The 25,057-nt window shown below is 44.3% G+C and overlaps 2 long non-coding RNA genes across 2 annotated transcripts in view; one reads left to right on the plus strand and one right to left on the minus strand.

Moving 5' to 3' along the window:
- The first annotated feature begins 3,139 nt into the window (after nucleotides 1-3,139).
- LOC137522846 (uncharacterized) overlaps nucleotides 3,140-25,057 on the plus strand; it is a 43,922-nt gene continuing 22,004 nt past the window's right edge. Inside the window, exons 1-2 of the long non-coding RNA XR_011022459.1 lie at nucleotides 3,140-3,287; nucleotides 11,594-11,686. This is a non-coding gene — a long non-coding RNA (uncharacterized lncRNA). The remainder of the gene's footprint in view (nucleotides 3,288-11,593; nucleotides 11,687-25,057) is intronic.
- LOC137522845 (uncharacterized) overlaps nucleotides 10,946-25,057 on the minus strand; it is a 36,103-nt gene continuing 21,991 nt past the window's right edge. The window contains exon 4 of the long non-coding RNA XR_011022458.1: nucleotides 10,946-11,212. This is a non-coding gene — a long non-coding RNA (uncharacterized lncRNA). The remainder of the gene's footprint in view (nucleotides 11,213-25,057) is intronic.

Raw genomic sequence — 25,057 nt, forward strand, 5'->3', positions numbered from 1 at the left:
TGTGTCATCAAAAATAGCAACATTGCTTACTACTGCATCTACTAGGTCATTAATAAATTAATTGAAGAGCAGTGGACCCAGTACAGACCCCTGTGGGACCCCACTGCTAACAGCCTCCCATTTTGAGTATGATCCATTGACCACAACTCTTTGTTTTCTGTCCATTAGCCAGTTCCCTATCTATGCACACAGACTCTTCCCCAGTTCTTGCATTCTCAACTTTTGCACCAGACTTTTGTATGCAACAGTGTCGAAGGCCTTTGCAAAGTCCAAGTATATCACATCTACAGCATTCCCTATATCCACATTAGCGTTCACTATCTCATAAAAGCATGTTAGTCAAGCAGGACCTTTCTTTAGTAAACCCATGTTGATGCTGAGAAATAAGATTATTTTCTACTATGAAGTCATGTATAGTATCTCTTAGTAACCCCTCAAATAGTTTGCATACAACTGATGTTAAGCTTACAGGTCTATAATTTCCTGGATCTGATTTTTTTGCCCTTCTTAAATAATGGGAAAACGTGGGCTGTACGCCAATCCACTGGGACTCTGCCAGTTGAAAGAGAGTCACAAAAGATAAAATAAAGGGGTTTATCTATAACTGAACTTAATTCCCTTAGGACCGAGGATGCATGCCATCCGGGCCAGGTGCCTTGTCTATTTTTAATTTATTTCGTCTTGCCTTCACTTCTTCCTGCATTAAGTATTTAATATTACAGTTGGAAGAATGAGACTCTTCTGCATCTGTAATTTGCAACAGTGATGTTTCCCTTGTGAAGACAGAAGCAAAGAAAGCATTTAATAACTCTGCCTTACCTTGGTCATCCACCATTGAGTTCCCACCCTCATCCTTTAGGAGTCCAATACAGTCAACCTTTCTTTTTTTAGAGTTGATGTACTTGTAAAACTTCTTTGGGTTAGATTTGATATCCCTAGAGATTTGATTTTCAGCTTCAATCTTTGCCAGCCTAATTTCTTTTTTACAACTGTTATTGCACTCCTTATAATTGCTTAGTGCAGCCTCGGTCCCCTCCTGTTTTAGGACCTTATAGGCATTCCTTTTCCCCCTTCATTTTATCTCTAACCTTTCTATTCATCCATAGAGGCCTTTATTTATTCCTAGACATTTTGTTTCCATATGGGATATACATACTACAATATTGATTGAGAATAAGTTTAAAAGCTTGCCATTTCCCTTCAGTGTCCTCCCCTTGTAGTACATTATCCCAGTTCACCAAACTTAGTTCCTGCCTGAGTTGATTGAACTTTGCTTTTCTAAAATTCATAGTTTTAGTGGCCCCGCTGCCCCGTGGCCTATCAGTCACCAGATCAAACGTTATCATGTTGTGATCACTATTTCCCAAATGTTCTTGAACCTGCACATTTGATACATTGTCTGGTCTATTAGAAATGATCAAATCCAGTAACGCATTCACCCTAGTTGGTTCCGTAACCATTTGAGTCAAGTAATTGTCCTGTAGTGATGCCAGAAATCTGCTGCTTTTATCAGAATGGGTAGCCTCAATACTACAGTCAATGTCTGGAAAGTTGAAGTCACCCATAACTATGACCTAATTTTTACTTGCAGCCTTTTCAATCTGCTGTAGTAATTGCAGTTCTGCAGCTTCATGAATATGTGGTGGCCTGTAGCATACCCCAATAAGTAATTGTCAACCTTTATTTCCACCATGAATATTTACCCAAACTGACTCCACATCTTCACAATCTTCCTCCATCTCATCGTTCAGGACAGCTGTAAAAGAATTCTTAACAAAGAGACAAACCCCTCCACCTTTTTTTCCCTGTTCTATCCTTCCTAAACACTTTGGCCTCAATTCACTAAGCTTATCTCCTGTCTTTAATAACTCTTCTAGAGTTGTTACCATGGTGATAAGGCATGTAGTATTCAGGAAACATTTTACCTCAGGCAAACCTAAAGTTAACTCTTCGGTCTTTAAGTTAACTCTTCAATCCTTAAAATAACTCCAGAGTTAAAGACAGGCTGTTTATTAACTGCGTGTGAAAATAACTACAGAGGAGGTAAATTAACTACAGAGGAGGTAACTTAAGGAATGAAGAGATAAGATAACTCTCTCTTATGTGGAGGTAAGTTTTCTCTTGCCTTATTATCTCCAGCATGATCTTAGTGAATTGAGGCCATTGTATCCCTCTAAATTTGCTATCCAGTCATGACTTTCATCCATCCATGTCTTGGTTATTCCCACAATGTCATAGCCTTTGTCAATCAGTATGAACTCTAGTTCGTCCATTTTATTTGCAAGGCTCCTAGCATTGGTTACCATGCACTTTATGTTTTTACCACCACATGGTTGTGCTAGATCAGCGATGGCTAACCTTGGCATTCCAGCTGTGACAAAACTACAAATCCCATCATGCTTTTGCCTCCCCAAGTTATGCTTAGAGCTTTTGGAGTATTGCAATGCCTCATGGGATGTATTGAACTACCTCATGGGTAGTTCCACCACAGCTGGAGTGCCAAGGATAGCCATCACTGTGCTAGACTGACAAACAAAGGTATCTACGGTTTATGGTGTAAATAGCCTTGCTTGTGTTTTCTGTTATTTTGATCTGGGACAAACACTAGATTTACTCCCATTAGAGAGGAGGTTCACATTTAAGTTTTAGTTAGTATTTAGTGGCAAGGTTTTTCTTTATGTGTTTTCTTTCCCTGTTTCTTGTAAATAGGCTGTAAGGCACATATAAAGCTCTGGTATTTTTGAATAACAAAGACTATCTCCAAAGTTGTTATGCATTATGCCTGCCCAAGAAGGCATAACTGCCTCTCCCCAGGTGTTACGCAGCACTGTGATAATACATTATTTTCAGAAATACATCATGCAAACCATGTGTGTTTTTACAACGCTATGCCTGATACATGCATTGTGGAGATTCAAAGCATTCAGAGTCAAACAGTGGCGGCGCCAGGGGGGTGCTTGGGGGTGCTCGAGCACCCCCTAGAATTGTCCAAGCACCCCCAAAGCACCCCCTGGAGTGAACTGACTTCAGGCGTCTAAAAGACGCCAAGTCAGTTCACACACCGGCAGCACGGAGCAGCAGGCAGGGCTACGGTAAGATGGCCGCCCGGAGCCCTGTTCTGCAGACTTCGGGCGGCCATTTTCCCGTAGCCCTGCTCTCTGCATGCAGGCAGGAAGTCTCGTCGTGACGTCGGGAAGGAAGAGGATCGTGGGCGCGCGGGCGCTGCGCGCCACAATGAGGTCGGGACTCGGGACGGGAGGTCGGGAAAGAAGGTCTTCTGGCTGTAGGTGAGTAAATGGGTTTTTCTTTTCTTTTTCAGGTGATGCGGATTGTGCATATTGGGGTCATATCTGCTACGGATTGTGCATATTGGGGTCATATCTGCCACGGATTGTGCATATTGGGGTCATATCTGCCACGGATTGTGCATATTGGGGTCATATCTGCCACGGATTGTGCATATTGGGGTCATATCTGCCACGGATTGTGCATATTGGGGTCATATCTGCCACGGATTGTGCATATTGGGGTCATATCTGCTACGGATTGTGCATATTGGGGCGATATCTGCTACCGATTGTGCATGTTGGGGTCATTTCTGCTACCGATTGTGCATATTGGGGTCATTTCTGCTACCGATTGTGCATATTGGGGTCATTTCTGCTACCGATTGTGCATATTGGGGTCATTTCTGCTACCGATTGTGCATATTGGGGTCATATCTGCTACCGATTGTGCATATTGGGGTCATATCTGCTACCGATTGTGCATATTGGGGTCATATCTGCTACCGATTGTGCATATTGGGGTCATATCTGCTACCGATTGTGCATATTGGGGTCATATCTGCTACCGATTGTGCATATTGGGGTCATATCTGCTACCGATTGTGCATATTGGGGTCATATCTGCTACCGATTGTGCATATTGGGGTCATATCTGCTACCGATTGTGCATATTGGGGCCATATCTGCTACCGATTGTGCATATTGGGACCATATCTGCCACCGATTGTGCATATTGGGACCATATCTGCCACCGATTGTGCATATTGGGACCATATCTGCCACCGATTGTGCATATTGGGACCATATCTGCCACCGATTGTGCATATTGGGACCATATCTGCCACCGATTGTGCATATTGGGACCATATCTGCCACCGATTGTGCATATTGGGACCATATCTGCCACCGATTGTGCATATTGGGACCATATCTGCCACCGATTGTGCATATTGGGACCATATCTGCCACCGATTGTGCATATTGGGACCATATCTGCCACCGATTGTGCATATTGGGACCATATCTGCCACCGATTGTGCATATTGGGACCATATCTGCCACCGATTGTGCATATTGGGACCATATCTGCCACCGATTGTGCATATTGGGACCATATCTGCCACCGATTGTGCATATTGGGACCATATCTGCCACCGATTGTGCATATTGGGACCATATCTGCCACCGATTGTGCATATTGGGACCATATCTGCCACCGATTGTGCATATTGGGACCATATCTGCCACCGATTGTGCATATTGGGACCATATCTGCTACCGATTGTGCATATTGGGACCATATCTGCTACCGATTGTGCATATTGGGACCATATCTGCTACCGATTGTGCATATTGGGGCCATATCTGATAACGATTGTGCATATTGGGGCCATATCTGATAACGATTGTGCATATTGGGGTCATATCTGCTAACGATTGTGCATATTGGGGTCATATCTGCTACCGATTGTGCATATTGGGGCTATATCTGATAACGATTGTGCATATTGGGGCCATATCTGATAACGATTGTGCATATTGGGGCCATATCTGATAACGATTGTGCATATTGGGGCCATATCTGATAACGATTGTGCATATTGGGGTCATTGGACGTGTTTTTTGTTAAAATCTGCTCACATTACGTGTATTTTCTTGAGAAAACCTGCACAATTATGTGAATTTTCTGGGAAAAGGGTCACCAAAACTTGGGCCCTCTGTCTTTGCGTTGCACTTTTAAAGGGAACCCGAGGTGAGAATAATATTGAGGCTGCCATATTTATCTCCCTTTAAGCAATACCAGTTGCCTGGCTGCCGTGCTGGTCCTCTGCCTCTTATTCTTTCAACCATAGACCCTGAACAAGCATGCAGCAGGTCAGGGGTTTCTGACAATATTGTCAGAACTGACAAGATTAGCTGCATGGCTTGTTTCTGGTGTAATTCAGTTCACTACTACAGCCAAATAGATCAGCAGGGCTGCCAGGCAACTAGTATTGTTTAAAAGGAAATAAATATGGCAGCCACCATATCACTCTCACCCTGGGTTCACTTTAAATTACAGTTAGCCCCGCCCTCATCCGGTCATGACCACGCCCATTTTTTCGCCGCGGCGCGCTTCGCGCGCCGCAGGTTGTGGCCACACCCATTTTTGGCGCGGCGCGCTTCGCGCGCCGCAGGTCGTCAGCTCCCCCAGAAATTGGTCCAGCACCTGCATAGCACCCCCTAAAAAAATTTCCTGGAGCCGCCACTGGAGTCAAAGTAGATGTCTCCAGGTCACACCAACCTTTCTCTCATCATTTCATCATGCAAGAAAGAAATACCCCATTAATAATGTATTATTATTTATAAAATTTTATTTTTTCTTTATAACGGTGCATAAAAGGCATTCAGCCCACAGAGGTACAGTAGCTACAGTAACAATGAAGGATGAGGAGCTTGCTGGAATAATTCCTTCTTACTTGCAATATATTTATTATACGGGCTCCATTTGTGTCTTTGCTTCACATCTTAAAGGTAACTCCACTTCATACCAATCTTTAAAACATGTCAACTATACAAGCCATTTTAAAGCGGAATATAACCCTGCATTTCAACTTTGCTCTAAAACATTATTTACAGCATATTATATGCAACCAGCATTTTATTTTTACTAGACCAGCATTGGAAGGGTTACACACAGAGCTTTAAAGTTCCTGGAGAGAACTGCTCCCCTCAGCCAAAGTTTAGATAGATACATTTAAGTAAACAAAATGTAACAAGTGAGGAATGTTACACACTCTTTGCCTGTCCTCCAGCTCCTGCACAGTCAAAGAGAGTGAGTCATTCCACAGTTGTTACATTTTATTTTGCTTAAATGTATCTATCTAAACTACGGATGCGGCAGCAGTACTCTCCATGGAACTTAAAGCTCTCTGGGTAACCCTTCCAATGCTGGTCTAGTAAAAAAAAATGCTGGTTGCATATAATATGCTGTAAATAATGTTTTAGAGCAAAGTTGAAATGCAGGGTTATATTCTGCTTTAAAGTGGGTTGGAACTGCAAATTGAAAACTCTTGTACTTATTGCTAGGTACAAGAGTAGTTAGTGTAACAGTTTTCTTTTCCTTACAGCTCACTTTTCCCCGCCTCCTTCCTCTTAGAGAAGCATAGCTGTGGCAACAGCTGACGTGTCAAGCGGAAATGAACCTGAACTGCTTGGGTTTCCACTGGCCCCATATCCCTGACGTCACTGTGACTGACAGCGGCATTGGGCCAGTGGAAAGACACATAGTCCATTTCCGAAAGACGTGACAATTGAGAGGGGGTTTCTTTACAGTTCACTTCCTTTTGAACTGTCAACGTCACCTTGAACCTTTGTAAATGTACTAGTCTCTATGATTGTATTAGAGAAAAAAGGCTGAGAACACACCCTGAGCAGAAAGAAGGGATGGTGTTACCACACATGACGAACCAGCTTCCAGCTACAAGTATTTTACACTTTTCTTCCCAATTCACTAAGATTTTCCACGTACAGTAGAAGTTCAGTAATATACCCCCCAAAAATACCATAAAAAGGAAGTACCACTTCCATAGATAGCACTACACTTGATTATAGAAAAGTATAAAAATGTATTATTTCACTAATGAACACCACTAAATAGCATGTTAAAAAACACTTAAAATGTTCTGCTCCATAACACTTGCCACAGTAACATCACATACTATATCATAAATATAGTATCTTAATCATAGGTAGGTATAGGCAGATTAGTTAGGTATATAACTATCACCTATGGTGGTCAATCAAGACCATCAATAGGTGAGGAACCTGGGTTCAGACAGTATACGTCTATAGTGCAAATAGTGCAAGCATTACGAGGTCATAAGGACCAGAGAAATGACATCCAGTGAAATAACAAACTATAATGACAAAAACAAACAACAAGATATAATGGTGAAAGTGCTTGAGGTGACTATAATAGCAGGCACCAGAATGGACAGTAAGCATAGAAGGCGATACCATTACTGAGACCTAGGTAGGATGGATGGGCCAGGAGAGGAAGGGGGAGGCCCCGGCCGACGACTCTCCACCGGTATTGTGGCGTCCAAGCCGCTTTTTCAAGAGATGTAGCAGGAGAGAAGCTTCTGTATTGAGTGGCGTATTAACGCCAAACTAAGTAGCGGAGGAGGAGGTCACATGAGCGAGACGTCATGTCCGCCCACGTGATGCAACCAGGAAGGCGGTCGGATATGCTTCCTATACGCACAGAGCCATGCTGGAGCGCAGGGAAGTAAGTATATCATTGCAGGTACCTGGAGAAACAGCGTAACTACGCAGGGATACAAGGATTACATCACCTGCCACACAATTAATATGGCAGTGGGGGCACATCAATCTTGTTGTTTGCATATGATATATATTATATTATACATTCCAGCATATAGTTTTCAAAGGCAATACATATTAGATCTAAATATATGCATTATACCGTATTTTTCGGACTATAGGACGCCCCGGACCATAAGACGCACCTAGTTTTTTGGAGGAAAATGAAGAAAAAAAAGATTTTAAACCAAATAGTGTCTCATGTCATCCCATATTTCTTCAAGAGCTCTCTTATCACTCCATATTTCATCAGGCCCTCTTATGAGGGGATACCCCTATATTCCATCAGGTGCTCTCATAGGACAGTGTCCCAAAAGCAGTGCCCATACATCATGCAGAGACTCCATGCTATCCAGCAATCTACAGTATAACACATACCATACTGTCATGCAGTGTGAATGCATGGTTATCCATGCATCCTATCCAGCACTGAACTTTGCTGACAGCTTTTAGCCTTGGGAGAGAAGAGGCTGTACAGGGAGTGCAGAATTATTAGGCAAATGAGTATTTTGACCACATCATCCTCTTTATGCATGTTGTCTTACTCCAAGCTGTATAGACTTGAAAGCCTACTACCAATTAAGCATATTAGGTGATGTGCATCTCTGTAATGAGAAGGGGTGTGGTCTAATGACATCAACACCCTATATCAGGTGTGCATAGTTATTAGGAAACTTCCTTTCCTTTGACAAAATGGGTCAAAAGATGGACTTGACAGGCTCAGAAAAGTCAAAAATAGTGAGATATCTTGCAAAGGGATGCAGCACTCTTAAAATTGCAAAGCTTCTCAAGCGTGATCATCGAACAATCAAGCGTTTCATTCAAAATAGTCAACAGGTCGCAAGAAGAATGTGGAAAAACCAAGGCGCAAAATAACTGCCCATGAACTGAGAAAAGTCAAGCGTGCAGCTGCCAAGATGCCACTTGCCACCAGTGTGGCCATATTTCAGAGCTGCAACATCACTGGAGTGCCCAAAAGCACAAGGTGTGCAATACTCAGAGACATGGCCAAGGTAAGAAAGGCTGAAAGACGACCACCACTGAACAAGACACACAAGCTGAAACGTCAAGGCTGGGCCAAGAAATATCTCAAGACTGATTTTTCTAAGGTTTTATGGACTGATGAAATGAGAGTGAGTCTTGATGGGCCAGATGGATGGGCCCGTGGCTGGATTGGTAAAGGGCAGAGAGCTCCAGTCCGACTCAGACGCCAGCAAGGTGGAGGTGGAGTACTGGTTTGGGCTGGTATCATCAAAGATGAGTTGGGGGGCCTTTTCGGGTTGAGGATGGAGTCAAGCTCAACTCCCAGTCCTACTGCCAGTTTCTGAAAGACACCTTCTTCAAGCAGTGGTACAGGAAGAAGTCTGCATCCTTCAAGAAAAACAGGATTTTCATGCAGGACAATGCTCCATCACGCGCGTCCAAGTACTCCACAGCGTGGCTGGCAAGAAAGGGTATAAAAGAAGAAAAACTAATGACATTGTTCACCTGATCTGAACCCCATTGAAAACCTGTGGTCCATCATAAAATGTGAGATTTACAAGGAGGGAAAAGAGTACACCTCTCTGAACAGTGTCTGGGAGGCTGTGGTTGCTGCTGCACGCAATGTTGATGGTGAACAGATCAAAACACTGACAGAATCCATGGATGGCAGGCTTTTGAGTGTCCTTGCAAAGAAAGGTGGCTATATTGGTCACTGATTTGTTATTGTTTTGTTTTTGAATGTCAGAAATGTATATTTGTGAATGTTGAAATGTTATATTGGTTTCACTGGTAAAAATAAATAATTGAAATGGTATATATTTGTTTTTTTGTTAAGTTGCCTAATAATTATGCACAGTAATAGTCACCTGCACACACAGATATCCCCCTAAAATAGCTAAAACTAAAAACAAACTAAAAACTACTTTCAAAAATATTCAGCTTTGATATTAATGAGTTTTTGGGGTTCATTGAGAACATGGTTGTTGTTCAATAATAAAATTATTCCTCAAAAAATACAACTTGCCTAATAATTCTGCACTCCCTGTAGAATGTTTTACTGCACAATAGCACAAGTTATTTGCTGAATAACATACAGTTTCTGCATGATTTATAGGCCAGTATATGGTATGATGGAGCAGTTATAACATCTTTTATGGCTTTGAGTAGCAGTGATTACAGTATACAGTATGCCATATGGAACACTTGTGAGGCTTACTGTATACTATTTACAGTAACTGTTAGTACATTTTTACAATAAGTATCATTGCAATAATGTCAGCAGCTCATACCATAGAGGTGCTGTGTGACGTCGGGGTGGGCGATGTTCTGCCCATCAATCGTGCAGGGCTGGGTAGTGATCATCAAAACTTCTGCCCAACCATCAAGCGGCATCCAGCGGAGGGCGGAGTGGTAGGCGGAGATCCGGAGTACGTTCACCCACCAATTAAGCAGGATATCCAGTAGTGGGCTGAGTTTTAGCGATGAGCACGGGAGACACGGGGACTTCCCAATTGGCCGCGGTGTTCTGCCCATCAATCGTGCAGGACGAAGTGCTGGGCAAAGATCATCAAAACTTCTGCCCAACCATCAAGCGGCATCAAACGGAGGGTGGAATGGTAGGCGGCGATCCGAGGGACGTTTGCCCAGCAATCAAACAGGATATCCATCGGTGGGCAGTGTTTTGGCGCATGAGGAGGCCCCTGAACACGTAGACATCCTGATTGGCCGCCGAACGCTCACTGCATGGAGGGTGGCTGCATCAAACCAGGCACAAAGGCGGCGGGTGCCAGATGAGTGACATGGGAGGATGACATCCCGATTTGCCGGTGAACGCTCGCTGGCACGAAGGCAGCGGATGAGTGACAGAGGTATGGAGAGCAGGCATGAAGGAGGATTATTGGCGGCGGCATGGAGGGCGGGCATGGATGATTGGTGGCATGGACCCGGCCTGAGTGGCTGCCATAATTATAGATACGCGGCTGAAGTGGGGGCACCAAATGAGGCTGGTGGCAGAGCGAGGAGGAGGAGAGGTGACTGACATGCAGCACGCTGAGAGAGACCTACAGCACAATAATGAGAAACGGTTTTTGCAATATGTGTACTACTTTGTTTGCTACCTTCGGACCATAAGACGCAGGGACTTTTTCTCCCCACTTTTGGGGGAGAAAAAGTGCGTCTTATGGTCCGAAAAATACAGTAAATCATACATGTACAATTCTATGCACTTCAATTACATACACATTTAAAGGGGACACAGTCCCAGTAGATCAGAGGGTCCCAAAACACAGTCCCAAATAGCGGCCCAAGCACAAAGTTCCAAATGCAATTTAATCCATGAGATCCAGACAAGGTGCGACGAAAATGGCGCATTAAGTCCCAAGGGTACCGCGCAGTTACCGATCGCAACACAAACAACTGAAGTGTCCTTATAAGGGTCCACAAAATCCGGGGATAGTCCATGGAGAGAAAAACCAGGCAGGCAATGTCCACAATGAAGGTATTATACAGATGTATATTCATACGTGACATCATAGTTACAACCATTCATGTTAAGATATTGGAAACCGATACATGGTCTAAAAAGAGAACAACAATGTTAGACAATTGAATTTGTAGATACATAAACATCACAAAAAACCTGAAAAATCTAATTTCTCATTGAGGCCTTTAGGGGATTTGGTATCTAAATTGTAGATTCATCTAGCTTCCTTTTGAAGGAGCTTAACCACAATATCTCCCTTGTGTACTGAACTTTTTTTTATTTTGTTAACTATAGGGTAGGGGTGGAAAGGGTTAAAAAATAATAAAAATGTATTTAATTTTCATATGGATTAGCGTATTATAGTGTATTTGGGTGTGTTTTTACTTTTGACCACATGAGGGTGCTACACTAACTTCTGTGTTCTCTAAATATAACAGGAACCAAGTATGTACATGTGTTTCTGTTGGTTTTTCAGAGCCTTGCGCTGCTTTTGGAGGCTATGATTCATCACAGGCACAGTAGCCGGGGTTTTGACGAATAAGAAACGCGACAATTGGTAACAACGCCGGTAAGTAAACAGTTCGTATACATGCGCCCTTGATCCGCAACTGAAGTACACGGATGTATATATACATACCAGCGGTAGGCAACTGGTTAAACAAGGTGATCGGTAAAATCAGCTGTTTTCTATGTTACCGAATATGGTACTGCTTAGTGAATTTAGGCTAATGTGCTTTAAAGGGACTCCGAGCAGTGCAGAAACTATGGAAAGATGCATATCATTTTAAAGCTCTCTTTCTCCTCTTTCCAATGATATATAAACCGCTGCCCTACGCCTTTTAGTTTTCGCTATTTTCGCGATTGAAATTGCCGCGGCCGTGATTTTAATCACGAAAATAAAGAAAACTAAAAGGCGTAGGGCAACGATTTAGGTGTCGCCAGAAAGAGGAGAAAGAGAGCTTTAAAATGATATCCATCTTTCCATAGTTACATTGTATTACACAGGCCGACTTTTTCTGCTGAATGGAGCTGCTGACACTGTCTGGGGAAAGTGTCGTCCTGTGTAATACAAGCAACTATGGAAAGATGGATATCATTTTAAAGCTCTCTTTCTCCTCTTTCTGGCGACACCTAAATCGTCGCTCTACGCCTTTTAGTTTTCTTTATTTTCTTGATTGAAATCGCGGCCGCGGCAATTTCAATCGCGAAAATAGCGAAAACTAGAAGGTGTACGGTGGCGGTTTATATATCATTGGAAAGAGGAGAAAGAGAGCTTTAAAATGATATGCATCTTTCCATAGTTTCTGCACTGCTCGGAGTCCCTTTAAAGAGAATCTGTATTGTTAAAATCGCACAAAAGTAAACATACCAGTGCGTTAGGGCAGAGGTCCCCAACCTGGGGGCCGCGGCCCCCTGGTGGTCCGTGGGCAAATTTCTGGGGGGCCGCGGTGGATCTGGCCTTTCTCCCTCTCCCCCCTGCTGCCGCGACCGCCGCTCCTGTTCAGTGGCGTACGGTCCATTGAGTGCAAGGGGGCGTGGCGCTCCGGGTGACAGGCGGGGAGGGGGTGTCATAAAGGCCAGCCAGAGTCCATTAGAGATCAGGCCAGCAGTACCTGCTCCGCCTACCTCCTCTTCATTGTTTGGCTGCAGCTGGCTCAGACCCCCGTTGGCCCCGCCTCCGCCATTCCGGCTCGTAATTTCAATTCCTACGAAAACCAGGGCAGCACATGGGGCACACAGTCTTCCTGCTAGGGAGGGAGGATCGTATTTCTGCAGGATCGCCGCTGCTGTCACCCCCCAGTGGCTCCACTGAACTGTCAGATGCTGCTGCTAAAGTATGGATGTGCTGGCTGCTCCGCCGCTACATGAGGAGGATCCGGAGGCTGTCTGGGTCTCACCCATGCTGCTCTTCCGGCTCCTCAGCACGTGAACTCTGCATCGCCGCGATTCCAGTTCTCTGTTGGGAACCCAGAGGCTGGCCCAACTGCACTTTCCACCATCCGGATCATTACACCAGGGAAGAGAGAGGTCTGATCGGAGAGGGAGAGGCCTGATCGCCACAACTCCTGGCCACCAGTCCAGGTACACCACGGCTGGCCTCAGCTCTGAGCCACAACACCTTCCACTGCGGGCAGTATATCACTGGACATCCCTAACGGCTGCCAGTGTGTCTCTCTCTCTCTCTTCCTCCTGTCTGTCTCTCTGCTCTCTCTCTTCCTCCTGTCTGTCTCTCTGCTCTCTCTCTTCCTCCTGTCTGTCTCTCTGCTCTCTCTCTCTCTCTCTTCCTCCTGTCTGTCTCTCTGCTCTCTCTCTCTCTCTTCCTCCTGTCTGTCTCTCTGCTCTCTCTCTCTCTCTTCCTCCTGTCTGTCTCTCTGCTCTCTCTCTCTCTCTTCCTCCTGTCTGTCTCTCTGCTCTCTCTCTCTCTTCCTCCTGTCTGTCTCTCTGCTCTCTCTCTCTTCCTCCTGTCTGTCTCTCTGCTCTCTCTCTCTCTCTTCCTCCTGTCTGTCTCTCTGCTCTCTCTCTCTTCCTCCTGTCTGTCTCTCTGCTCTCTCTCTCTCTTCCTCCTGTCTGTCTCTCTGCTCTCTCTCTCTCTCTTCCTCCTGTCTGTCTCTCTGCTCTCTCTCTCTCTTCCTCCTGTCTTTCTCTCTGCTCTCTCTCTCTTCCTCCTGTCTGTCTCTCTGCTCTCTCTCTCTCTCTCTCTTCCTCCTGTCTGTCTCTCTGCTCTCTCTCTCTCTCCCTCCTGTCTGTCTCTCTGCTCTCTCTCTTCCTCCTGTCTGTCTCTCTGCTCTCTCTCTTCCTCCTGTCTGTCTCTCTGCTCTCTCTCTCTCTTCCTCCTGTCTGTCTCTCTCTCCCTCCTGTCTCTCTCTCTCTCTCTCTCTCCCCCCTGTCTGACTGTCTCTCTCTCTCCCTCCTGTCTATACTGGGGTAACTGTACTTGCTATACTAGGCTAACTGTACTTGCTATAGTGTGGTAACTGTACTTGCTATCCTGGGGTAACTGTACTAGCTATACTGGGGTAACTGTACTTGCTATACTGGGCTAACTGTACTTGCTATACTGGGGTAACTGTACTTGCTATAGTGTGGTAACTGTACTTGCTATACTGGGGTAACTGTACTTGCTATACTGGGCTAACTGTACTTGCTATAGTGTGGTAGCTGTACTTGCTATACTGTGGTAACTGTACTTCCTATACAGTGGTAACTGTACTTCCTATACAGTGGTAACTGTACTTGCTATACTGTGGTAACTATACTTGCTATACTGTGGTAACAGTACTAGCTATACTGGGCTAACTGTACTTGCTATACTGTGGTAGCTGTACTTGCTATACTGTGGTAACTATACTTGCTATACTGGGCTAACTGCCGCCGCCACTAGCCACGCCCCTCCTAACCCCCCCCCCCCCCCCCGCCCCGGGGGGCCCCGAAGAAAATTTTGGTCGGTATAGTGGGCCCCGGGCTCAAAAAGGTTGGGGACCCCTGCGTTAGTGGACATCTCCTATTCCCCCCCTGTCACAATTTCACCGCTCCCCGCCGCATTAAAAGTAGTCAAAAACAGTTTTAAAAAGTTTGTTTATAAACAAACAAAATGGCCACCAAAACAGGAAGTAGGTTGATGTACAGTATGTCCACACATAGAAAATACATCCATGCACAAGCAGGCTGTATACAGCATTCCTTTTGAATCTCAAGAGATCATTTGTGTGTTTCTTTCCCCCTGCAGCTCTCACCCACTGAAGAGTTACAGGCTGATTGTTTCTTCCTGCCGACAGCTCTGCGGTGTCTGTAATTCCTCAGTATGTGACTCCTTTCACAACAGAGGATTTATCCAGCTTGTACAAGATAAGAGAGAAGAGAAAAGCTGGCTAATGTAAATAACACACACGGGAGTGTGCATAGAGGGGCTTGGAGGGGGGCATGCATAGCAGATCAACACTGAAGAACTTGGCAGCCTTCCAGACACAGGGCGACAAGTCCGATAGGGAAAAGATACATTGATTTATTACAGAGACAGTGAAAGTAGAAAGTGCTGCAGTAAGCCAGAGCACATTAGAATAGGTTTAGGAACTTGTAGGATGGTAGAAAACAGGATGAAATTTTTGTTACAGAGTCTCTTTAAGATCCAGAGGCTTCCCCCTACCGAGGGAAGTACCCCCTAGGCCTAGGGGCACTTTTTTCATTACAGGTGTACTTTAAACGAAAGTTATGAAACAACAGCTTCACTGTCACTTCTTTTAGTCAGTTTCTAGCAGAGGGAAAGAATAATTGGCTGATGAAGTCTAAATTCATGGGCTGTATAGAGCCAAGCTTGCTATAGCCTTTTTTTCTTTCACTTATCAGAATAGTTCTGTTTACTCTGGAAATAATATTTGACCAAGTAACTAATCACAAGTGTACATTTATTTCTTAGCAAACTTTTATGTGCAAATCACAATTTTGTTTAATTAGACAGTATTTCAATTATGTAATATGCTTCCTCCTATGATTACTAACTAACTGCTGGTAGGCCATAGTTTGAATACAGATAAGCATGTCACATTGCAGTAAGTCAAAATCTCTTTTCTTACTTTGTGTAATTCTCACTGAAAATATTTCAACCAAAACAAGTGATAACGTTAGCAGAATAATAAAATATTCTAGGAAAGAGGAATGCAAATTGCACAATGGTGGATTCTCTGCCTAGCACAGAGCTGGGTAGACTTTGCACAGACTGCGGGCCGCATTCCTAAAATACATTCCCTCCTCCTTCCTCCCTGCAGAGTCGCAAGTGGAAGGAAACTGAGGGTTAAAACTCACCTAAACGCCACATCCTGCGTTGGGTCTCCATGGCCACAGGGGGACACGTGACGTGCCTTCAGGACGTGCCAGCACATAATATGCTGACACGCCCTTATGATGGCGTCTAATACGCTGGCACATCCTGATAGCGTCTCATGTGATGCCGTTGGCTTGATTCAAAAAATGGTGCTAACTTTTTGCACAGCTGTTAGCACGGCTTTTCGCGTGTTTTAGCTTGTTTTTGCGTGAAAAACACGTGTTTTGCACGAAAAATCGCGCGCCAAAATTCGCGTTGGTGCGTTAACACAATTTTTTTGTGCATTAACATTTGTGTTCACGCAATAAAGCAAATTTATTGCAAGAACTTGACCGTTAACGTGAGAAAAATTTGCGTTAACCTGCGAACGCAAAATTTTGCGCAAAGCACTTTTCACAGCGTGCTAACAGTTAGCACCATTTTGTGAATCAAGCCCCTGTGTATTGCCAGGAAGCGGCAATTAGGTGAGTGGTAGCCATCGGTTTCCTTCCGCTCGTGACTCTGCAGGGAGGGAGGAGAGGCCTAGCAGCAGCCACTGCTAATGTCTGATTAGACAAATCATTGTGGTTGAGCTCGCATGTTGGGCCTGAATACTGGATCCCTATTTAGTTTAGTGTTTTTTCATATTATGTGTTTTATGCTTTTTTCATATGTATTCAAAGCAAGTTTTTGTAAAAAAATAAAAAATAAATTATGTACTACCCTGCGTCATAACAAATCTCTGCTCTCACTCACACTGCTCACACTTACCTCTGAGGGTTTTCAACTTCAAACTCCACTATTTGGTTAGCAAGCTATGAAGCCAGAAGCACTCAGAGGCCCCCTACTCAATTCACTTTTTCTCCAAAGTGATATTTTCACACCTTGTCAATAAAATGCCTTTTAACCACTTTATCCACCACTGCAGTATATCTACGTCCTCTGTGACTTCATCTAAGCCACAAGGATGTAGATATACGTCTTGTAGCTGAAGCAGTGCTGTGCAGGATTGGTCTTGTTCCTGTGCACACCTCCAGCATTATCTTATGCAGCACTAATTGGTGAAAGGGAATATATGTTCCCTGAATCAATAAGATTGATTTTTACCATTAAAAAAAAAATAATTTTCTCAGTTCATAGTGAGAAATACACTCTGTAGCATTATTTCAGAATCAAATATCTTCACCATAAATTGTGACATGAACATAATCTAAGTTTTGTGATGAAAGGTAGAAATAGCCAAACAAAATTAGTGTTTTTATCTACAGTAGTGCTTTTTATTTTTTGATTGAGGGAAAAATGCAGTACAATGAAGCCTAGTTCGTCATGAATAAAAACAATATATATTTTATTTAGGTGTCATAAGTAGGAATAAAGTTATTGCTGTATAAATGGGGACATAGCTAAAATGTAAAAACTGCTCTGGTCCATAAATGGGAAACAATGTCTGGATGCAAAGTGGTTAAACTACCAGCAAGCAACAAAATACTTCAAATATTGATAGTACTTTTCTACTTTTTTTTTATATAGGAAATTGCTGAAAATGTAATTTAAAGGGAAGTTGAAAAATTATCTCTTAGGAGAAAACTCAATACAAAAGTTGATTGAATAAGGGCCAGAACTTGCTTCAGCTCCGATCAGTGGTGTCTCAACTCCCCCTCCTCCTGCAACTCTCCTCACTACATCCCTGGAACTCACATTGCTTCTCCTAGGTGATATCTCGCATTATCAATAAAATGCTTTTTTAAACCACCAGCAAGTAAGAAAATACTCAGAATAATGTTGGCAGTACTTTTTTTTAATCAATTTTTTGGTACATTTGCAACTGCAAAGAGATGAAAATTTATTTTAGAGAGGCATATATGCAATTTACTTTTTATCATAAGTTTTCTCCTAGAAAATAGTTAAAAATAATAAATAAAAGTTTCAGCTCTTTGCAATTGAAATAGTACCCAAAACTTGTTGAAAAGACTACTATCAAAATTATTTTGAGTCTTTTTTTGCTTGCTGGTGGTTACAAAGTCATTTTATTGACAAGGCCCTTATTCAAGTCACTTTTTCTCCTAGTTTTCTCCAAGGTGTTTTTCATACCTTGGCCCGTATGCAATTTACTTTTTCTCCTGAGTTTTCTCCTAGGAGATAATTTTTCATTTCATCTTCCATTTAAAAAAATGTTTTTACCATCATCTTACAATTGAAAAAGTACCAAAAAGTAGGTGAACAAGTGCTATCAAAATTATTTTGAATATTTTCTTGCTTGTTGGTGGCTTAAAGGACAGATACAAGGTGCATTAAAAACAAAACTCGACTCACCCGAGGCTTCCTCCAGCCCCTGGCAGCCAATATGTCCCTCTTTGCAGCTCCGCTTCCATCCACTGTGTCCCCTCCGGTGTAGATGCCGACACACATCTACTTGCGCTGACATCATCTGGAGTGTTCTGCGCAGGCGCAGAACTACTGTGCCTGCACATTACACTCCAGACGTTGTCAGCATGATTGACAGTGGCGCTCACTCAGGTGCAGTAGAGTACGACCTGACGAGGTTAGCTTCTACACTAGAGTGGACCCGTGAACGCCGGCTGGGAATGGAGCTGCGGCAAGGGCACTGGACTGCTGCCAGGGGCTGGAGGAAGCCCAGGTAAGTAGAATTTAGTTTTTTAATTACCTCGGACCACTCCTTTAAGGGCATCTTATTAACAAGTTTAAAAATATAACCTAGGAGAAAACTCAGGAGAAAAAGTGAATTGCTTATGGGCCAACTTATTAGTAATCTGCCTTTTAAGCGACCAGCAAGCAAGAAAACAGCATCATTTTGACAGTAATTTTCACCTACTTAAGATAAAAAATGATCTCCTAGTAGAAAACTTTGGAGAATAAAAAATGGAATAAGGGCCATAGAGAGATATGAAGAAATAATTAATGGGATAAAAGAGATGATAGAAATCTTTGCTCTTATTTCGTTAACTTTTCTTTCTCCTTATTTGTCTGATCTCATAACAATTATCTCCCCAAGGCCCCTATGTAATTAACTATTCTCCTTAATTTTCTCCAAAGGGATCGTTTTTCATCTTCTCTTCAAAGTAACGTTTCAGTATTTTGCGGGAGAAAACTTAGGAGAAAGGTTAATTGAATAGGAGCCCAGTAAGTGGTTTCATACCTTATCAATAAAACATTTGTTAAGTCCCCAGAAGGAAAGAAAATACTCAAAATATGCATAATGTTACTGGTGCAACATCAGCTAAAATGCCCATTAAAGGTAGAATATTTTCTTCAGATGTGCAAAACGGTAGAATATTTTCTTCAGATGCGGCCTCTCGTTCAGATTTGCAGGATCGTAAATAATCAGAAGGTAATCATCGATTGTTCCCATAAACGGGTCAATTAGGATACTGTTCCTCTTCTGATACAAATGTAAAATTTAACATGCCTTTCAATGGTGTATTCCAATTAACCATAGAATTCTTTTCTCGTTGATTTTTCCCACATACTGTGCAGTTTACTGTACAATTCAATTGTAAAAATCTTATCAAATGATCACATTTGAGGAACATTTTGTACTGTTAATGGGCACCTTTACGGGACTGCCATAAGCAGCGGCGGCTCCAGCTTCAGATTTTTGGGGGGGCTCAAAGGGGGCACAAGGGTTAGCAGGTGGGGCTCACGGGGGGCACTTTTGCGCCGCAGCAAAGAAATGGGCGTAGTCATGACATCATGTGGGCGGGGCTAACTGTAACGTAGTTGTACCAGCTAATTTAGTTACATTAAAAAAAAAATGAGGTAAATGCACATAATGACAGACAGCGTTTCCCCAGTTAATGCACATAATGACCGTAATTGCATGTAATGAGAGACTGCCCCTCACCAGAAAATGCACATAAGAGACAGCTTTTCACCAGTAAATGCACATAATGACAGACAGCCTTTCACCAGTCAATGCACATAATGACAGACAGCGTTTCCCCAGTAAATGCATGTAATGACAGACAGCCTTTCACCAGTAAATGCACATAAGAGACAGCTTTTCACCAGTTAATGCACATAATGACAGACAGCCAGTGTCCCCAGTATAGGTAGCCAGATGTATAGATGTCCCCAGTCAGGCTGGTGGTGGTGGGCTGGAGGCCCCAGGGCAGCTCAGGCCTGGCTGGTGGTGGTGGTGGGCTAGGGGCACAGGGCAGCTCAGGCCTGGCTGGTGGTGGTGGGCTGGGGGCCCCAGGGCAGCTCAGGCCTGGCTGGTGGTGGGCTGGGGGCACAGGGCAGCTCAGGCCTGGCTGGTGGTGGTGGGCTGGGGGCCCCAGGGCAGCGCAGGCCTGGCTGGTGGTGGAGGTGGGCTGGGGGCCCCAGGGCAGATCAGACCTGGTTGGTGGTGGTGAGTTGGGGGCCCCAGGGCAGCTCAGGCCTGGCTGGAGGTGGTGGGCTGAAGGCCTTAGGTGGCTCAGGTCTGGCCAGTGGTGTGGTGGGCTGGGGGCCCCAGGGCAGCTCAGACCTGGCTAGTGCCAGGCTGCCAGCATCAAATGCAAAAAAAAACAAAACAAAAAAAATCACTCAAGTTGGCTTGGCTGCCCAGTTCCACCCACCTTGAGTCCTCCAGGTTCCTCCTGCGGCAGTCCTCGGATGTATGTGGCTGGCAGTCACTCTCTGGTCTGGTGGTGTCCAGCTGCAGAGTCCCCACACTGTGAGCACTTCAGTGCTGTGCTGGCTGGCCTGGCTGCTTAACGGCCGTCGGAGCGGCAAGCGGCAGCCTCTCTGAAGATGGGCGGGCGAGGTGAGGCAAGAGCGCTGCACAGTGCGTGCGGTGCGTGTCACGTGACACAAATTTATAGCAGCAATGTTCCTTGCAGGCCGCTCTGTGCCTGCGTGGCTGCGCTTCTGGTGGGGCGGGGTCAAGTCACTCCGATTTGAGTGACAGCCAGGCCAGCCCTCCTCCAGTCCTCCTCCTTCCTTGAACTTGCGGCGGCGGCAGTGGCTGCGGCCCGCAGGGGGGCTTTAGTGGGGGCTGATTGGTTGACAGCTGGGGCTGAAGCCTGGGCAAGCCCCAGTGTAGCGCCGCCACTGGCCATAAGTACTGCTAAAAATTGCCTGCCCATGGCAATTTTACTTACGTTTGGTGAATTGACCCCCTTATTTATCTCATAAATTATCTCTCTTTATGATTGAGGTGAAAAAGCAAGGTCAAGAGCTAACTTTTGTGAATTAAAGTGTAACTGAGAAGAAACAAAGTAAAGAATCAATAATTACCTAACGCCTCTTCCAGCCCCAGAAACTCTGCAGCCTCCCTCGCCGTCCTCCTTGATGGCTCCGTCCCACTGTAATAGTCTCTGGCAATAGGGCTTCAGCCGTGCTCCCGTCGCCGGGACTGACACAGGTGCAGAACGCTCCCGGCGACGGGAGTTATTACCAAGGAATGGAAGCACTGTGGGGGAATGGCGACGGAGGCAACAGAGTTCATGGGGCTGGAGGAAGCTCTGGGTAAGTATCAATTCTTTACTTCTTCTCAGGTTCACTTTAACCCCAAAGATATAAAGAGGTGATTTTGCCGATGCTCTTGCTGAGTCTGTGAATGCACTTGAAGCTTAGGTTCAATGTAAGGATAAGCTTACAATACAAAAGGTTTTCTATAAAAATAATAAAAATGTAAGTTATTTAAAACCAATCTTTGCACCTTCCAGAAGCGCCGTAATGTGGAAAGGTGATAAATAAAGGCTTTGAATTCTGACTTTAAGTCTACTTTATCCTTGAGTTTTCTCATTAAAAGGTGTAAATCTTTATTTAGACTACAGGAACCTAGAATGATTGTAAAATTTTTACCGTCTCAGCAATTCGCTATCGCTCTATTTTATCTTTAAACGTGGCCTGTAATAGTTTTATTCAGTGTGTTCCTCCTGCCAAGAATACATTTCAGGTTTACATTGCCATCCTGTTTTACTTACATAACCACGGAGCCTCAGTTAAGCTCGCCGATCGCGTTTGTGCGAGTGCTGCGTCTGGAGAACACTGCGCTGAATCTCTGCTGTTCGGAGGAAATAAATGAAAGACTTGTCAAGTCATGCAGCAGCTGCGAAAGTTGGTCAACAGATGGGAAGTTTTTGCATCAATACTTGTGCCTGAGATCTTGGTCAAGCTGCATTTTAATATATATTTGAATACAGCTATCATTCGTTTAATTTTATGGTGTAAGTGGAGATCATCTTTAACAAACACCTTTGAGTCATTTCTGTAGTATATACAATGCTGTTTGCTTCTTTCTTTTTGTTTCCTGCATTATCTTGCTTCTCTTTGGTCCTTTATGTTTAGTCTCCCGTTACAGGAGGTTAAGACAATCCTAGACATAATCCCCAGTATATAGTACAGCATCGGGCTGACTTAGTAAAGCTGAATAATCAGCTGTCGCCGTGCACAGTAGGAGTCCAATGCAAATCAAGCCTCAAACTCTGAAGCTCATGTGACACAGCACATCTGTAGGACAGCGGTTTCTGAGATTACGACATCAGCCCACATTGCTTAGCTTTCAAAAGCTAGAACTGCATGTACAAGGTGTTAACGCTCTCCTTAAAGTAAACCTGTAACATTAATGGAAGAGAAGTTCAGACACTTGCCGAGGTAGAGGAAACACTCTGGATCCCTGCACAGTAGCACGGAGCCCACTTGGGCTCAGCAGAAAAAGCTGTTGCTGATTGGCCCTGTGCTACTGTGCAGACGCAAGCCATCCTGCACCTGCACAGTGCGACTGCCCTCTTTCATAGCCTGGAGCATGGCCATGCGCACTCTTTGACAAGACCTTCTTGAAGATGTTCGGGGGATATCAGCAATAGTTTGGTTGAAGCAATGGGAGTAGCCTCTTGATTATCCAGAGTCTTCCCTCTAAAGAGGTAAATACTTATTTGGGTCACTTTTTTCCACTTCAGGTTCACTTTACCCAATTTGGGACCAAAAGTTCTTGTCCCTTTAAGGACCAGAGCCTTTTTTTTCTGTTCCTGATAACTGTGACTGGCTCAGTGTGATCAGGCGGTCAGGAGCCAATGAAAACGGCTCCTGACCAATGCACGGAACTCTGCTGTCTTCAGATCTGTGTTGGCAGAGACGCACTAATGTGTCCCGAGCTCAGGAACTGGCGGCATTAAAACTACACTGCATCCGGCTTAGGAAGCCACAAGTGTGGCGTAGTTTGAACTATTAGTGGTCCCAAGGTGGTTAAGTTCTGTCCCCCAGCATGCTCCAGCCATGTTTGCACCCACTCACAATAACTGGCAATATGGACATGCCTGATGGCCATGGACTGTATTTAAAGCCTTGGTTGACTGTAGCCTTCTGCAATACAGCCACCCAACTCTTTGCCTCAATACTGACCAATCTAGCCAACAACTAGCTCCAAATCTTCTCTTGAATACCATTCTATACACCCAGCCTCTCAAAGTGACCCTAAGGACACAACTTGACCAGCTCCGGTAGACAGAGAATTACTATTCCATTGCCAATCTTCTGTCTTTTGAATGCAGGCTCTGCAAGGGGGACAATCCTAGGGGCCACCCTCAGCAAGATGGCCCACAAGGGCTAACAGTTCCTTGTCCATTGTGGTGCTCGCTGGTGAAAACCAGGTGATCACTTAGGTTCTGCCTCCTGGGAGGCAGTGAATAGCCCCCCTAACACCATGGTCAAAGTGTTTTATAGGCCTGCAAAAATAGTGGTTCTTGATTGACAGGAGCACATCTGTCATATATTGTCAGGATTGAGCACCACATTGATCCTAATAGTATGATTGCTCTATTCATTATGAAGACGACAGTCACATTTGAGAGGTAAATTAATCTTTTGCATGGTTTTCAGCTTTTCTACAAAAAACAGATTCTAGCACAAATTACCATAACTGGCAAATAAAGTATATTAGAACTTTTCATGCACTGTATTGCCTCCAACTGATTGATGAATAGGATATTCCAGAATTGAAAGGCCCTCTTTGAATGCAGAGGAGCAGCATTTTAAGTAGTAAGCTTGCCAAGCTTCTAATAAATAGAAAATCCCAAGGCTAAGAGAAAAGACGTGAGATATAAGAGACCACTTGTCTTCTACACATTTGATAGTGTCGTTGGAGACTGCAGGGAGAAAGTCAGCAGGGTGTTCCGTGTGTGACAGCAGCTGGCTCTGTTTTTCCCACTGATCAGTCCTGCTAACTAGGCCTCTGTAGATGGGCTTTTTAAACAGAAGTTCCTCAGAGGTGTGAAAACACCAGTGAAAAAAAAAAACTGCCACGTAAAATAATCATGAGCATATTTTTTGGAGACCCCAACATAACAAGTTGTGTTTCAACCATTCTCACTGGCGTCTCAAACAAAGCTATAAAATGTTTGTAAACATTATGATACAAAGTTTTATGGTGATGCGGACCCGCCTAAATAAATCCCTCATGTCTACTTTCACCTATTTTGAATGCAATTAATCAATGGGTACCTGAGATGTAGGAAACACAAGCATTTATACTTACCTGGGGCTTCCTCCCGGCCCCTGTAGGCTGTGGGCCAGGTGCAGCCAAAGCCAAGAATTTGCGGTAGTCCACAACTACCAGGTCAGACAGCAGAAAAAAACGGACAGACACCGAGGGAGCCCACGGCCAAGAGGGGGCTGGAAGAAGCCCCAGGTAAGTATAAACCTGAAATGAAAAAAAAAATACAAAAAGCTTCCCCGATCATGCAGTGGCCCACCATTCCAGTGTGGCTGTAAAGAATGTGGCTGTAAAGACAATGATTGTCCTGGGCAGCGACAGTGGGGTTGGGGAAGATCTGGGAAGCCTCTGAAATATCCAAAGGCTTTACATTACTTAAAGGGTTACTTTTAAGTGAAAAAAAAAATCAGTTTAGCTTACATGGGGCTTCTTGCAGCCCCCTGCAGTCATTCTGTGCCTGCGCCGTTCTTTCTGAGCCTCCTATCAGCAACGGCGACCACCTCAAAGCTGGCCAGTCAGTGGCTACTGCACATACGTGGACCCAAGCCATGTGCACCGTGATCAAGCTCCCATGGCCAGGAGCATTCTGCGCAATAGAGATTTTCCCATACTGTGCATGCGGAGAACGATGTAAGGAGTGTGGCCGTTCAGCTTTGTGGGGGTCACCGCTGCTGGCCAGAGGGTCTTGGAAGGACGGCGAGGGA

The sequence above is a fragment of the Hyperolius riggenbachi genome, chromosome 6 (genome assembly GCF_040937935.1).
Source record: "Hyperolius riggenbachi isolate aHypRig1 chromosome 6, aHypRig1.pri, whole genome shotgun sequence".
Classification (NCBI taxonomy): Eukaryota; Metazoa; Chordata; class Amphibia; order Anura; family Hyperoliidae; genus Hyperolius; species Hyperolius riggenbachi.